Genomic DNA, 18,001 nt, shown 5'->3' with positions numbered 1-18,001 from the left:
GTTAAAAAAAAAAAAAAAAAAAAAAAAAAAAAAAAAAAAAAAAAAAAAAAGTCACAAGCAACCACCCCACACCCACTCTATGACCAGCCATACCTCCCCACCTTACCTAGGTCACATCAATGTCTTTTCCACTCAATTATCCCTCTTCCCACGTTTTTGAGGGCTGATTATTCATCCTCTCTCCTCATTTCCTCTCATTTGCCCTCATTTCACTAAGTATCAAACACCACTTTCTCTCAAACTTTTCCCACTCCAAACTCGAGATTCAAGGCTGATCTTCACGTGTTCTTCCACTCTTAGTAAGTATAATTCATCCTCCTTATGATTATTTCACTTCATTCTACTCAAATCATGAATATCTTACACAAACTCCATCATAATTGTGTTAGATCTTCGAATCTTCAAGTGTTTCCTCAAGTGTTCTTGGGTTGAACACTTTCCTTCTTCAACACTTATCTACTGAAATCACTCAAGGTGAGTTCATACCCCTACATTTTCATGTTTTCTCAAGTTTTCAGGGGGGGGGGGGGGGAATACAAGTTAAAACACTAAGAATATAACTAGATTTTTCTAACAGCCTTCATCAGAAAAGTTCAACTCCATTCACGGACTGTTTTGGGCATCTTAAACATTTTTGTTTTCAAAACTGTACAAGGTGCAAATAGTTCAAGTTTTTAGCTTTAAAATGGCTACTTGCACATCTCCATACGATTTTTCTACAATTTATGGTGATTTTTACAAAACTGCCTATCATTTCAAACAACAATCCGGACCAGTCTGTGATTATGGACTTTTTCACCCAAGTTAGAGGTCATTATAAATTGTGATAAAAATTATGAGCAAACTAGACACATTTTGTGAACTCTCAGAATTTACGGATCCAGTTTTCGACTTCGTATGATTTTTCTATGATTTTTCCAAAACGGGGCAGAATTGCTAAATTTTACCAACAGCATGTAAATATCATAACACTTTGTATTATGTTGAGCAAAGTGTATAATCATAAGTTTTAATGTTTGAATGTGTTTCCTAGTTAGTTTATCATTATGAACTGAAACTAAGACCTTCATATTAAATATTATCCATTCATTTTGGAACACGTACTATTAAACTATAAAAAGTATAGTTTGATAAATTCAAAACACTAATACATTTCCATAAAAGAGTTCATACATATTCCATACATTTTTAGATAAACTATAACAGGTATAGTTTATGATACATCACTCTACGCACTCGTACAAGAAGGGTACATTCATACAAGAAAGATTTCTATTCGCACACATTTCACGAAAGTTAATCTATGTTTTGATAAATTCACAACACTAGTTACATTTCCATAAAAAGAGTTCATACATAGTACATACATTTTAGATAAACTATAATAGGTATAGTTTATGATACATCACTCTACGCACTCGTACAAGAAAGGTACATTCATACAAGAAATATTTATATTCACACACAATTAACGTAAACTTGTTATCCTAGATTGTGAGTTTCTCTATTTTTCGATCTCTATCTCTCTATCTCCCCGTACGTCCGAGTGCGGGATATAATTCCTGGTAGTTATAATCAGAATCTCCTTGAGGGAGAACGTGATACTTGTATATAGATCTATATTGGGTTTGACACCCCACACCTTTCTGCTAGCTACAGTTGGACCTGCAGGTCTACAGGTGACAAATGTCATTTTATTTTTCGCGACACTGAGAACGTCGTGGCAGGTTCACATAGTCATAGTATGATTATAACGGCTCACATAGGGAACAATCCATAAGTTTACGGGATTTTACTTTTAAAACCTAAATGAGTTTTATGTCGATCTAAAATCACCTTTTATCTCTATGGGTACAAATACAAAGTGTCGGGTCTCTATACAAAGTTATTATGATATTAAAACTATATTTCCTCTAGAATTGTCAGATTTCAACTATAGTTGCTGAGCGTATATGTTTGAGTCATATAAGAATTTAGTCATGATTGGCCTAGAATTGGTGGTGCCCGCCTCATCTCCTGTTCCTCGTTGGGTTGTGGACCTGGGGCAGACCCACTATATTCAACGTTTTATCTAAGTTAAACCTTATATAACTTATATATGTTGGACGATTATAGAGGAACTCTACGGATTGCTCTAAGGTTCATTAATGCATCATGTAGGATTATTTCTATTCATACTTAACTAAGAAAATATTGGATTTTCTGGAAATCAAACTATATCGATTTTACAAGGAAAAACGGTTTCTACTTCAAACAAAACTCTTATGAACTCACCAACCTTTGTGTTGACACTTTTTAAAACTACTTGTATTCTCAGGAAATCAGTGAAACAGGAAAACTTCATCGCTTTGAGGATGGGACGCTAAACCGTCAACAACTTATTTTGTCATCATAATGTAATTGCTTTTGAAACATATAAACATATACGTTGGTGTAACTTTTGCAATTATATTTATGGTGGTTGTTTTTACTTTGAGCACTATTATACACGTTGTTGTGATACTGTACATGAAGTCCTCCACCCCCAGACGTTTCCGCCATCCTTGGTTTGGGGGTGTGACAACATATTTTAAAAATAATTTTAAAATGCAAAATAAATGGAAAAATCAAAAAATTCTTTTTTTAAATATTATTTTCGGAACTTGAATTAACTAAAAAAAATAAAAAATAAAAAAATAAAAAATAAAAAAAATAAAAAAATGCGTCTCACGGTCTCACAAAATTAGACCGTCTCACGTGAACCTAACCCTATATATATATATATATATATATATATATATATATATATATATATATATATATATATATATATATATATATATATATATATATATATATATATAAATGGAAAGGTCCACTTGAGATTACAAAAAATAGGGATCTTGAGATTCAACCTTAGTCACATATTTCTCATTTGCCGCTCTAACGCTACAGCGTACCAGCAGCAACATGGTATGTCTAATCATAAATGATTATATGGCAGAGAGGTATAACCATATATGATTACGTATGTTTACACATATATGCCTAATCATAAATGATTATACATATATGTATGTTCACAGACTGAGTAATAATAAATGATTATAACAGTTGGTGGTAAAAGAGGTGGCAGTGACAAAGGTGACAGTGGTATAAGTGATGGAGGTGAAGGTGGTGGGATCAAGTGGTGTCAGGGGTGGTGGTAGTGGTGGTGGCGGTGGCAGTTGTGATGGTGGGGATGGTGGCGGGGGAGAAAGGAACAACATCACTATATAATCATTTATGATTATAATACGTCTTCCGCGTTAGTACGCCGGAGGGTTAGAGCGACAGATGTAAAATATATGGCTGAGGTTGAATCTTAAAATCTGTATTTTATTTTTAATCTCAAAGGAAGCTAGCTCTCTCCCTCTCTCTCTCTCTCTCTCTCTTTCTCTCTCTCTCTCTCCCTCTCCCTCTTATATATATATATATGTGTGTGTGTGTGTGTGGAAAAAGTATATATATATATATATATATATATATATATATATATATATATATATATATATGTGTGTGTGTGTGTGTGTGTGTGTGTGGAAAAAGTGAATATACCCTTAAAGGTATATAAGCTTAGGTACCCAAACCCATCATAATACGTTATTTTGTTTGATATATTCATTATAATTTTTTTAAAGTTCAACTCTTGACTTGATTTACTTTAAAGATTTTTGAAATTTCACTATTATCTTCTTCTTACATCACATCTTTTTGCCGAACACCTACTAGGCTATGTATATTATAGTTGAAAATGAAAATTATGTAAGAGGAAGATAAATGAGAAATTTATTAAAATCTTGGAAGTAGATCATGTTATAAGTTAAATTATAAGAACATTGGACAATTACAATGTATATATATATATATATATATATATATATATATATATATATATATATATATATATATATATGATACAAAACGATGTAGTATGATGGGTTTGGGTACCTAAACATATATACCCTTAAGGGTATATATATATATATATATATATATATATATATATATATATATATATATATATATGATTAAATTACATGAATCGTCCCTGGGACAAGTGTCAAATTGCACGTTCTGTCCCTATTTTTGAAAATTAACCCAGACCGTCCCTCGGGCATTTGAATACTACCGCCCAGTCCCTATTGTCGTTAAACATTAGATTTCTCCGTTTGGGTGCCCCACGTGCCCTGCACGCAGGGGTATTTTTGTCATTTCATGTCTCGTGTATATCGTCAACTGCGTATGACGCCATATCTAGTTCACCCAAACGTTGCATACCTAGTTCCCGATCAAAACCTTTCTCGTCTCACAAAAACCCTAGTTTTCTGTCAAGATTGAAGATGAGTGGCTGGCGAATACGACCACAGATGGATGAAATCGATTTGGAAGAAAGTTACGGTAAGGAAAGCCAACCATTTTATGCTCTGCTCTTGATCACTTTGTCTCTAATTTTGAAAATATTGTTGTTTTTTTTCTTGTGAAGGTGGGAATCCAACTGTTTTTAGTATACGGTTGCACTATGGAGGAGAGTTTACCAAATTTCCTGGGAGAAAATACATCAAGGGACAACAAAAATTTGTGGACTTGATCGACAGTGATTTTTTCTCTATTCACGACATTGATGATATGATGGAAGAGTTGGGTTGCGTTGAAGAAGGTAAAGTTATGTATTATCACTTTAAACGACCGTTAGGGGATTTAGATTTTAGGTTGTTTGCGTTGGATAGTTGTCACACCCCAAAACCAGGAACGACGGAAACGTTCTGGGGCGGAGGACGTCATGTATAATATCAACAACAATGTAAAGTAGTAAACAAGCAACAACATCATCCATTGCATTAATAATATAATTATTATACAAATGTGTTCTATCAAATTTTGATAATAACTAAAGCGTAAATCAAAATGAAAGATAAGTCTTGAACAAGCTCCATCTTCCTTTCTCCTTGCATCGGTACCTATCTATGATGACCTGAGGATACAAGTAATTTGAAAGCGAGTATCAGCTTTGAAGTTGGTGAGATCATAAGTATTAATGTGTCTTAATTTGTAAAACTTATAATTTTTTTTAAGACTTGACATTGTTTTGAAAGAAAGCTCGTATAAGTATGAAAATGTTGTAGATCAACTGTAAATGTTTGAAAAACCCTAGAATCCCTATGATTCCTATTAGTAACAAAATGAGTCTTCTACCAAGACCTAACTGTTCTGAATGTAGTCTTCTACCAAGACCTAACTGTGTTACTATTATTATCATTATAAGAAATTGTATCCTTTGGTACTAGGATACGTAAATATAATTCACCTCATTGGTTATGTGAATGAGTCACAAGATAAAGGTAATAATACAACTAACCTGAATATTACCCTTTGGTACTAGGGTAACTAACATTGTTAACTTTAAGACATCTGTAGACGTACTCTTACCTCTGTTGCTAACAGTTGGGTATAGGAATAGTTAATCCCTTAATCGTATACCTGTAATGGTACCAACCGTTGACATCCGTGGATGTACTTTTACCTCTGTAGCTAACAGAGATTTTATATCCATTCTTGGATACTAGGATATTATATCCATTCTATCTCATCGATTATGTGATTGTATCACAAGGTAAAGGTAAGAATGCGGATTTCATAACAATATCTATACATATAAAATGTAACGATAACTCGTCATATATTATCTACGTAAGCGTGATCATGTAAAGGTAATCATGTAAATGTACTTATGTAAGTGTACTCATGTAAGTGTAATCATGTAAAAGTAATCATGTATGTGTACTTATGTAAGTGTACTCGTGTAAGTTTAATCATGTAATAGTAATCATGTATATGTACTTATATAAATGTACTCTTGTAATTGTACTAGCTGTAACATGTGTTCTCTCTCTACCTAGCAAGTATTGACTCATGAATGAACTGACTCATTGTATGATATCGTGTTCTAGTAATGGTTCTAGTATCTTTCTAAACTACCCATACGGTAGCTTACTAGTAATCTATCTGGTAAGTATGGACATGGATGTATACCCTTGCTACCCAAGGGCATATGTTGAACTGGAAGGACCTTTTATGACTATATATGTACACATGATATATAACTAATATTTAAACGACTGTCGGACGGTTACCCGATATCCCACCAGACCACATCTCAAGGCGCGAAAAGGAAATAGGGTGGATAGCCTTCCTAAGTCTTTTAAACATTTCTTATATAACTATACATATAGAGGCATGCAATTTATAAGAAGCATAACAAAGTTTAAATAAAAGTATTTAGTAAGAAAAGAGTTTGTAAAACAATTTGCAGGCATAAGTTTAATAAAACAATTTAAGTATAAGGAAACATTTGTTTGAAACACAGTTGTAAATAAGTTTAAAAGGTAATGTACGGAGTAAGATGTACAGTGTAATAAGGAGTTTAAAACATATAAAATGTTTATAAAAATCATTTGAAGGAAACTGTTTGGTAAAACGGCTAATGAGTAGCCAAATCATTTGAATGTTGTATGTTAATCACATGTGATTAACGGAATAAGTATATAATTCTACTTACTAATCACTTGTGATTGACATAATAAGAAGCATGATTCTACTTGTATCCCCCCCATAAAACATTTAAAAATAGTTTAAAACATTAGTTAAGGGGTATGAACTCACCTGCAGTAAGTGACTGGAATTGAACGGGCTGTTATCGTACGGAAGGATCGGACAAGTGCTTGGTGTCAAGTGGAGACTTAGACACACACAATGATCCTATTTACATATGAAGATATATGTATATAAATAATTAGAGAATTAATCACTAATTATACAAGTATAAACATTTAACGCGAGGACAACACTTTTGGCCAAGTGCTAGGAGGCTAATGGGTTGCAACAAAGGAGTGCAATGCCCCTAAAAGAAGTTTAAGGTCAAGAGACCATATTCATTGGAGTTTACGGCCCAGGGGAGTAAGCTCCTGGCCGTAAACTCCCAACCAAGGCTTGAAATGGTGCTTACAATTACTACAACTCTAGGGGAAATTTATTCAAGGCTTATACAAGTGTTTGGGCACCATATTGACTCCTTTGGGGAGTTTATGGCCCAAAGACCCTTTTCCCTTGGAGTTTACGGCCGTAAACTCCCTTGGGAGGGTGATTATGGTGCTTTCAAGTCTCTATAATAACTGGGAACAATTCTAGGCTTTTGTACTTGGCTTTGGAAGAGTTTATGGCACCATTTGGTACCATTTCTTGGAGTTTACGGCCATAGAACCTTTTGGGCCATAAACTCCCTAACACATGGGGTTCTAAATGTTTTAGCTAGTCCATAACTCATCAAGGTACGTGCCCAAATTGTCTCATGCCTAAGGAAGTGTTTAGGGTTTCCTTTGACCCCTTTATGGGAGTTTACGGCCCAAGAACCACTCTTGGCCGTAAACTCCTCAATACTTGTGCTTTTCTTTTGTTTCCTAGGTCCTAAACACATTAAGGTATTTGCCAAAAATAGAGTCCAAGCCTTTGGGGGTGATTAGGGTACTTTTAGCCCTTGAAAAAAGGGTTTACGGCCCAAGAGCATATCCTTGGCCGTAAACTCCTAAAACTATATGGTTTTGATTGATTTCTAGCCTCTAATGTTCATACATAAAGTCCTTAACTAGTTGCCTAACAAGGAATTGGGACTAGATGGCCTTTAGGCCTTGTTTTGGAGTTTACACCCCAAGAACGTTCTTAGGCCGTAAGCTCCCGGGTCTTGTGTTTTGGACATGTAAATAATGTTATTAAGCATATAACAAGTATTAAAACACATCTAGGGAAGTAGACTCACAATCTGGGATGAAAACCCGAAGATCCGTGAGAGAGAAATTGGCTTTTCTCTAAATGGAATTCAACTAATGAACCAATTTGGTTCAGAATTCTATTTTATAGTCCTGAAATTTTTGGCAGAAAATATTTCTATTCTCGGAATGGATTCTAATGATCTAGGGTAATGGAATTACAGTGTTGCACAAAATCCTAGTGCAACCACTCTCCTAATATCTCTTTAGGTGTAAAACCCTGAAACTGCCAAACTTATATTCTAAGTTTGAATTTTCACTGTAACTGCTCTACTTCTATTGGATTGAAATGGTTTGATTAGAATGGAAATTTCGGGTTGTCACAGCATCCCCCTGTTAAAGGGAATTTTGTCCCGAAATTAGAATTTAGGCAAGGAAGTATGCACGAATTATCGAGTCGTGAGGAGGAAACTTCCTAATCGATTGGTTCTAGCGCACCTAAGTGATAACGGGTTCTCGGTTGGCATTCCAACGAACCTTCACTAACTGGCGATGACGTTTCTTCGTCCGCTTGGCCTCTCGGTCGAGGGTCATTACGGTTCTAATATGAAGGTGAGGATCTCGACGAGTGGACTTGCAAGAGTCCTAACAGAAGGTATGGTTTCACGATCGAGATGCGAAGGGTAGAATGTACGTTACTGAGTTCACGGAGTAGGTCTAGTTTGTGTAAGGCAGAGGACCGATTTGGATAAGAATCTCGGAGGTCCTGTCTAACTTGGATTTAGCTTTCCACGCTTTACGAAGCGTATTAAGCCATTCCCAGAGTGATTTATCCTAAAGAACTTGGTCACTCACTTGGAATCTCAAAGGTTCCTTTTCTTGCGTAACTTCCCAGCCAAAGGCCACCCCTTGCTGGGTCAAAGTCGTACGAGTTTCTGTAGCTTGCGAGGCGTTCTAATTGAACTAAGGCGGTAGGTCGGTAAGACCTAGAATTTGGCGAAAGACTGTCGGCGTCACTGGTGTCGATAAATGCTCAACAGTTTTGACAAATTGAAAGAGTACTCAAAATTTCCCACATTACTAACAGTGTGTCCTAGAAATTTGACTCTTCAATTTCAAAACTCGTGCCGAGAGAACTTTGCTAAAAGTTCCTTTGTAGGAATGTTGCCATGGGTTTTCTTCTTACTATGAGGGTAGATAAGTAAGTCCTTACATGGGGGAAATGACGAACTGAGCCAAGTAAGAAAGACGTACCCTATTCGTTTAGCTCATGAAAACTATGGGCGTATTGGTCCTATCCGAAGGATATCACTACGGACTCGAAGTGTCTGCATCGAGTTCAGGAGATAGTCTTCCGGACATCTTTCCCTAACACTCGAACTGGTGATATTCGGATCCCAGATCCATTCCTGGAAGCAGTTTCTTTCTTTGCGTTTGCTCAACCATTTTGTCTACACGCGGCAGAGATAACGATTTCTAATGAAAATTCTCGACGGAGTCCTCGATAACTGAGGTACATACAATGCGATCCATCGATTTCTGGAAGAATATGACCGGGGTTCTCTAGGGTGAGAAACCTAGTCTTCTTATTCTATTTCTGTGTAGTTCGCTAAGTTGTTCGAACTGTTCTTGTATCTTCGTGGGTGTTCAAACTATAGGGTGATCTGTTTACGGGAGTCGTACTGGGTTCTAAGTTTGTTTGCATAACGATGCGATTACTCGTAGACTTAAGCAATTCTCCGTCCTGAAGTTCATATTAGAATTCATACTTGGTTCACAATCACCATTTCGTGTATACGAGTCATATATAATTAAGGTTGAAAAGGTAGTCGAATAATTGATTCTTCTTTAAGCTCATATCCCATCAGGGAAAAAGAATTTAAAGTGGAATCATCAATTCTAAACCTGTAGAAGCTTGACTATATATCACTCTTATGTATACCTTCCTTAGTGATAGATCAATCGCATGAATCCTTGTATTAAACTTGACGTACTGCACGAGTGGTACTTCGGGGTTTCTTCTGTAAGAAGTGACCTATGAGGTACTCCTGGCATGAGTACTTCGGTGTTCTGATGTGACGGTTTCGTTAAAATGACGTTTACTGATAAGGAGACGTACGTATGAAGCTGTTTTTGTGAGGATCAAATTTAACCGAGTCGTATGATAATGTGGGAATCATACAGAAACTTAAAGACATTAGATTTGAACATAAAACGTTTACAGACAAAAACAACCGTGCAACCACGAACAGAGTTACAGTACTTTAGATTTGCTACCAGACTATTGCTGCGAATAAGGTATACTACCAAAGACAAGTATACGCAGCACGAGAATCCGTATACAGATAGGGTCTCGCAAAAGGTAAGACTCTCGTTGCACTAGTTTTAAACATGTTTTTGATCATACAAAAACTAACGATTTGGAGGGAACCTATCCTATATTAGGGTTCTTTGCCGTCTCTTTCCACCCTGCGATCAAACTCCTCCAGATTCGCCGTCGTCCTTCTCTGTTGGACAATCCCTCTTGAAGTGTCCCATTAAGCCACATAGATGGCATATTCGAGAGATTTGGACATTGGTGGTTGGTGTGATGTGCTGAATCTGAATCCTATAGTAGTTGGTAGTATGTCCATTCCTGTTGCACCTAGAACAGTGTAACGGACAGCAACTACCCAGATGATGAAAGCTACACTCATAGCATTTTGGTAGGTTTCCGGCATATTGCCTGGCTGGTGTAGGGACAATCGGGACACCAGAAGGAATGGTGGTAGGAGGTGCAGATGTAGTAGCTGTGAAGGTCGTTACCGGTGGTTGTTTCTTATTCGCCCCTCGAAGCGATTTATCCTTCTTTTTGGCCCAAAACTTCCGTTTGTTACTCTTGGTCCTGACACTCGGGGTATCGTGGTGGTTTGTTGCTCGTCGAGGTACTGGATTGTCACCTGGATTGGCATTGTTGTTAACAGCTCCGCTAACATTCGCATCGTTAGCGTGAAGGTGGGTCAGAATAGCTGACACGGCAGCCGAGACTGCAGCTTGAAAGGTAGCTGTATAAATCTGGAGGGTTGGTGCTTGGTTGATGGGTTGCTCGTCTTTCTTTGGCGACATGATTCTGTTTTACGGAAAGAAAATGAATTTGTGAGCGATTTTGGTTGACCCTGATCTACTTAGATTGTTCATGTAAAGAGTAGAAGTATGTTCTCGAAAGTTTGACCTACATCCCTATGATGCAGTCCTAGTAAAGAATGAAAGTATGTTTGCGAAGATTTGACCTACATCCCTATGATGCAGTCCTAGTACGGAATGGGAGTATGTTCGTAGAATGGTCTCAAGACATTTGTTGTTCGAGCTGAGGTATCGGGGTTGGTGAATAACAAGATCCAACCACTGAAAGAGACTTAGGAATGTCTCAGGAGATAAATCACTATAGTCCAATGACTTGACTAAAGCATGATTCAGATATACTCTAATGAAAGAATGATAAGAGTACTTAAATGAAGAATGACACAGAAGTTAGCCGGCTGTCAATATCTTTGATATTCACGATGTAAAGATTCTGGAAAATGACCTTGTAAAGGTCTTACATCATATCCGCAGAAGATAGTTCCTGACAGCATAAAGACCTAGCTAAAGTACTTACGGAACAAGATAATTTCATAGAAAATGCCACATCAGGCATAGACAGGAAAACACGATTCCTTTTTATAAGGGAAATAAAGTAAAGCTTCTACTACTGGTGACGGTCATCCCTCTGGTGAACTCTTAGTTCAACCAATTGACGTTCCATGTCAAGTAGGTGTCTTTCGACACCATCTGGCGTACCTGGAGCTCTATGACTTCGGCTCGTGATTCGGCCAGTGCTTGCAGCAGGGTTTCATGGTTTCTCTCTGATCTCTCGTGTGCATCTTCTAGATGAATGGTGTGGAGGGTATGCATTCTCGCATCGGTGACAACTTCGGTAGTATGATGTAAGGCTGTCCTGCCTTGAATCTCATTTCGGGCCTCTCTGCGGACCAAGATTGGCAAGACTCTATCTGCTGAGCCCCCATTGCTCAAGTAGTCAAAGCTTCGATCGCCAATAAATGGCTTAGACTGAGCTTGTCCTTGGCTCCATGTTTCCAAGCATTCCACTCACTCAGGGTCGGGCCACGAAAAAGCCGGACGAGGGTTAGGAATTGGAAAGGGAGCTGCTCGGGGTAGGTTTTTAACCTCTGGTTCGGAGTTAGCATCATACGAAAGGTCTTCATCATGGTGATCATTCAAGGGGAAAAGGATGATCATTCTATGGTTATTCTCTAAACCAACCAGCTATGACTTCATTCGGAAGGTACTGGTTGCCGAGGGGATGGAGTCCAGTTATGTTTTTTATGCGAGAATTTAGGGTAAGAGAATAATTATTAGACGAACTATCTAGATAATTATTTAGAAAACCTTCATTAGTTACATTGCTATTTGTGAAGTGCATACTAGCTATGTGTAATCTAAACAGGATAGACCTTCAAATAAGTGACCTTAATTCCAAATTCACACAGAATAGGGGTAAGGCAAAATTATCACAGATTCTAAGTCTATAACATCCTAATTACATATAGCCTTAGTGTATCCACTTAGCAACTATCAACTTAGTAATGAAGATCCCGTTTTAAATTCTCAAGTATAAAGTACTTCTAGTAACACCAAATACTCCTATAGTATTTTAAATTTTAATGTTATGTTCTATTGTTCTCATTGTGGTAGGGTTGGTAAGATTTTAGCATTGTTGCAACCACACACTTAAACTTAGGCACATGCTAGTCAAACCTCGGATAATATAGGTGATCAGGCTATATCTTCCTAGTTTTGACCATATGTCTCTAAGCCCACTTGTGTTACCCAACAATCGTAATTCTTTTGTACTGTCCTAGTGACACTGATTTTAGTATGAATGCAGCACGTATCCCTACTTAAATATTTTACTATTTAAAGTATAAACTCTTGGTCAGAGTATTTTTAATCCCTTATGTATTTATAGTTAGTATATCTTTTATGGGTTGATATACTTAATTCACTATAAACAATGCTCTGATACCAATCTGTCACACCCCAAAACCAGGTACGGCGGAAACGTTCTGGGGCGGAGGACGTCATGTATAATATCAACAACAATGTAAAGTAGTAAACAAGCAACAACATCATCCATTGCATTAATAATATAATTATTATACAAATGTGTTCTATCAAATTTTGATAATAACTAAAGCGTAAATCAAAATGAAAGATAAGTCTTGAACAAGCTCCATCTTCCTTTCTCCTTGCATCGGTACCTATCTATGATGACCTGAGGATACAAGTAATTTGAAAGCGAGTATCAGCTTTGAAGTTGGTGAGATCATAAGTATTAATGTGTCTTAATTTGTAAAACTTATAATTTTTTTTAAGACTTGACATTGTTTTGAAAGAAAGCTCGTATAAGTATGAAAATGTTGTAGATCAACTGTAAATGTTTGAAAAACCCTAGAATCCCTATGATTCCTATTAGTAACAAAAGGAGTCTTCTACCAAGACCTAACTGTTCTGAATGTAGTCTTCTACCAAGACCTAACTGTGTTACTATTATTATCATTATCAAAAATTGTATCCTTTGGTACTAGGATACGTAAATATAATTCACCTCATTGGTTAAGTGAATGAGTCACAAGATAAAGGTAATAATACAACTAACCTAAATATTACCCTTTGGTACTAGGGTAACTAACATTGTTAACTTTAAGACATCTGTAGACGTACTCTTACCTCTGTTGCTAACAGCTGGGTATAGGAATAGTTAATCCCTTCATCGTATACCTGTAATGGTACCAACCGTTGACATCCGTGGATGTACTTTTACCTCTGTAGCTAACAGAGATTTTAGGAATGGTCAATCCCACAACTGTATCCTTGGGTACTAGGATATTATATCCATTCTATCTCATCGATTATGTGATTGTATCACAAGGTAAAGGTAAGAATGCGGATTTCATAACAATATCTATACATATAAAATGTAACGATAACTCGTCATATATTATCTACGTAAGCGTGATCATGTAAAGGTAATCATGTAAATGTACTTATGTAAGTGTACTCATGTAAGTGTAATCATGTAAAAGTAATCATGTATGTGTACTTATGTAAGTGTACTCGTGTAAGTTTAATCATGTAATAGTAATCATGTATATGTACTTATATAAATGTACTCTTGTAATTGTACTAGCTGTAACATGTGTTCTCTCTCTACCTAGCAAGTATTGACTCATGAATGAACTGACTCATTATATGATATCGTGTTCTAGTAATGGTTCTAGTATCTTTCTAAACTACCCATATGGTAGCTTACTAGTAATCTATCTGGTAAGTATGGACATGGATGTATACCCTTGGTACCCAAGGGCATATGTTGAACTGGAAGGACCTTTTATGACTATATATGTACACATGATATATAACTAATATTTAAACGACTGTCGGACGGTTACCCGATATCCCACCAGACCACATCTCAAGGCGCGAAAAGGAAATAGGGTGGATAGTCTTCCTAAGTCTTTTAAACATTTCTTATATAACTATACATATAGAGGCATGCAATTTATAAGAAGCATAACAAAGTTTAAATAAAAGTATTTAGTAAGAAAAGAGTTTGTAAAACAATTTGCAGGCATAAGTTTAATAAAACAGTTTAAGTATAAGGAAACATTTGTTTGAAACACAGTTGTAAATAAGTTTAAAAGGTAATGTACGGAGTAAGATGTACAGTGTAATAAGGAGTTTAAAACATATAAAATGTTTATAAAAATCATTTGAAGGAAACTGTTTGGTAAAACGGCTAATGAGTAGCCAAATCATTTGAATGTTGTATGTTAATCACATGTGGTTAACGTAATAAGTATATAATTCTACTTACTAATCACTTGTGATTGACATAATAAGAAGCATGATTCTACTTGTATCCCCCCCCCCCATAAAACATTTAAAAATAGTTTAAAACATTAGTTAAGGGGTATGAACTCACCTGCAGTAAGTGACTGGAATTGAACGGGCTGTTATCGTACGGAAGGATCGGACAAGTGCTTGGTGTCAAGTGGAGACTTAGACACACACAATGATCCTAATTACATATGAAGATATATGTATATAAATAATTAGAGAATTAATCACTAATTATACAAGTATAAACATTTAACGCGAGGACAACACTTTTGGCCAAGTGCTAGGAGGCTAATGGGTTGCAACAAAGGAGTGCAATGCCCCTAATGGAAGTTTAAGGTCAAGAGACCATATTCATTGGATTTTACGGCCCAGGGGAGTAAGCTCCTGGCCGTAAACTCCCAACCAAGGCTTGAAATGGTGCTTACAATTACTACAACTCTAGGGGGAATTTATTCAAGGCTTACACAAGTGTTTGGGCACCATATTGACTCCTTTGGGGAGTTTACGGCCCAAAGACTCTTTTCCCTTGGAGTTTACGTCCGTAAACTCCCTTGGGAGGGTGATTATGGTGCTTTCAAGTCTCTATAATAATTGGGAACAAATCTAGGCTTTTGTACTTGGCTTTGGAAGAGTTTATGGCACCATTTGGTACCATTTCTTGGAGTTTACGGCCATAGAACCTTTTGGGCCGTAAACTCCCTCACACATGGGGTTCTAAATGTTTTAGCTAGTCCATAAATCATCAAGGTACATGCCCAAATTGTCTCATGGCCTAAGGAAGTGTTTAGGGTGTCCTTTGACCCCTTTATGGGAGTTTACAGCCCAAGAACCACTCTTGGCCGTAAACTCCTCAATACTTGTGCTTTTCTTATGTTTCCTAGGTCCTAAACACATTAAGGTATTTGCCAAAAATAGTGTCCAAGCCTTTGGGGGTGATTAGGGTACTTTTAGCCCTTGAAAAAGGGGTTTATGGCCCAAGAGCATATCCTTGGCTGTAAACTCCTAAAACTATATGGTTTTGATTGATTTCTAGCCTCTAATGTTCATAAATAAAGTCCTTAACTAGTTGCCTAACAAGGAATTGGGACTAGATGGACTTTAGGCCTTGTTTTGGAGTTTACACCCCAAGAATGTTCTTAGGCCGTAAGCTCCCGGATCTTGTGTTTTGGACATGTAAATAATGTTATTAAGCATATAACAAGTATTAAAACACATCTAGGGAAGTAGACTCACAATCTGGGATGAAAACCCGAAGATCCGTGAGAGAGAAATTGGCTTTTCTCTAAATGGAATTCAACTAATGAACCAATTTGGTTCAGAATTCTATTTTATAGTCCTGAGATTTTTGGTAGAAAATATTTCTATTCTCGGAATGGATTCTAATGATCTAGGGTAATGGAATTACAGTGTTGCACAAAATCCTAGTGCAACCACTCTCCTAATATCTCTTTAGGTGTAAAACCCTAAAACTGCCAAACTTATATTCAAAGTCTGAATTTTCACTGTAACTGCTCTACTTCTATTGGATTGAAATGGTTTGATTAGAATGGAAATTTTGGGTTATCACAATAGTGATCAAGATGTCAACCACTTAAGGTCCTACGTTGCTTCACACAAGCTTATAGATGTGTATACAAAATTTTGGCGTACCAACTTGCATACATATGCTATGTCTCCTAACCCTTCAAAACTCAGGATTGAAGAGATTGTTGAACCCTCTTCTTGTTCTAGAAGGTTGTGTCTTGAATGGATCGACACAACCACAGTTGAACCCCCTGTTTTAGAACCAAGAATGCAAACCCCTACAATGGAACCTAACATGGAATCCCCTAGTCATATTGATGTTGCACATATTTCACCCCCTAGAATGGAATCCCCTATTGAAGTTGAATCTGGGAGAGAACCAAATATGGAACCCCCTATTATGGAAACCTTTAGTGAAGCCCTAGGTGGCTCTAGTGATAGTGAGGGTAGTGGAGATTCAACTGATAGTGAGGATAGTGATTTCATTATGGATGAGGATAACTTGTTGGATGATCCTGAGGTGGACATGCATGATTTCTACCTTAACATTGATGATAATTTGGAGTGGGTTGGTGATGCCCCTATTACAACAGAGAATGTAGCAATGTCTAATGAGGAGATGGAGGTGATCAACACTGATGTTCTGCAATCTGAGTCATCATCTGATGAAGGGAAAATGAGTACAAGAAGAAATAAAATTCGGGCTGCAGAAAAGGCACACATAAATGATGCAGCTCAAGTGAGTGACCCTTTCTATATACTTCAAAGATTCTCAAGTTCTCAAGAAGCAAAAGACAGAATTTACTTACATGCGATAGAGACAAGAAGAGAATTGGATATGGTCAAGAATGATAAAAACAGGGTTAGGGTAGTATGTAAAGGAACAATACCAAATATGGGGATACTTGAGACTTCTGGGAAAGGTGGGCCAAGTCAAAGGAACATAAATGGTGGAACCAGTCAAACAGGTAAAAAAGGAGGACCAAGTAAAAAAGAAAAGTGCAGTGGAAGTAGGTGAAAGCAGTAAGTGCCCTTGGAAACTTTTAATAAGTAAATGGAAAAAGGATGATGACTGGACTGTGAAAACGTATGAAAAGGAGCATAAATGTCTACAAACAAGAAAAATCAAAGCTTGTAATTACAAGTTTCTTTCCAAACAAATTCTTGAGTAGTTAGAGTCTAACCCATAAATACCAATTAGGGCTTTAAAGGAGCAGCTAGAGAGAAAATACCAAATTCAGATGTCGGACATGAAAGTGTTTAGGGCAAAAGCAAAATCCCTAAAAACTATTAGGGGTGATTTTGGGACTATCTACTGGAGGTTCAAAGTCGAAACCCAAACACAACAGTCAAGCTTCAAGTGGATAATTCTTCCAACCTTGCATCAGATACTAGAATTTTTAGATGTATATACATATGTCTTGGGCCACTGAAACAAGGATTTGCAGTAGGGAAAAGAGACTTTCTTGGACTGGATGGTGCATTCATGAAGGGTCCCTACCTTGGTATGATTCTAACTGTAGTGGTATGTAATTTTATACATGGATTAACTACTTAATCTTACTTATGACTTATAGATGTTAACCTAATTTGTTCTTACTATTATAGGGATTAGATGGAAACAACTGCACTTACCCAGTGGCTTATGGTCTTGTAGAGTCTGAGAACTACAGTTCATGGACATGGTTTCTAAAAGTTTTTGGTGATGAGTTGGATTTGACTACGAATTCAAACTTAACATTTATAACTGATAG

This window comes from Lactuca saligna, chromosome 7 (genome assembly GCF_052625555.1).
Source record: "Lactuca saligna cultivar CGN05327 chromosome 7, ASM5262555v1, whole genome shotgun sequence".
Classification (NCBI taxonomy): domain Eukaryota; kingdom Viridiplantae; phylum Streptophyta; class Magnoliopsida; order Asterales; family Asteraceae; genus Lactuca; species Lactuca saligna.
The sequence above is the reverse complement of the archived record's forward strand: the minus strand, read 5'-3'. Positions refer to the sequence as shown.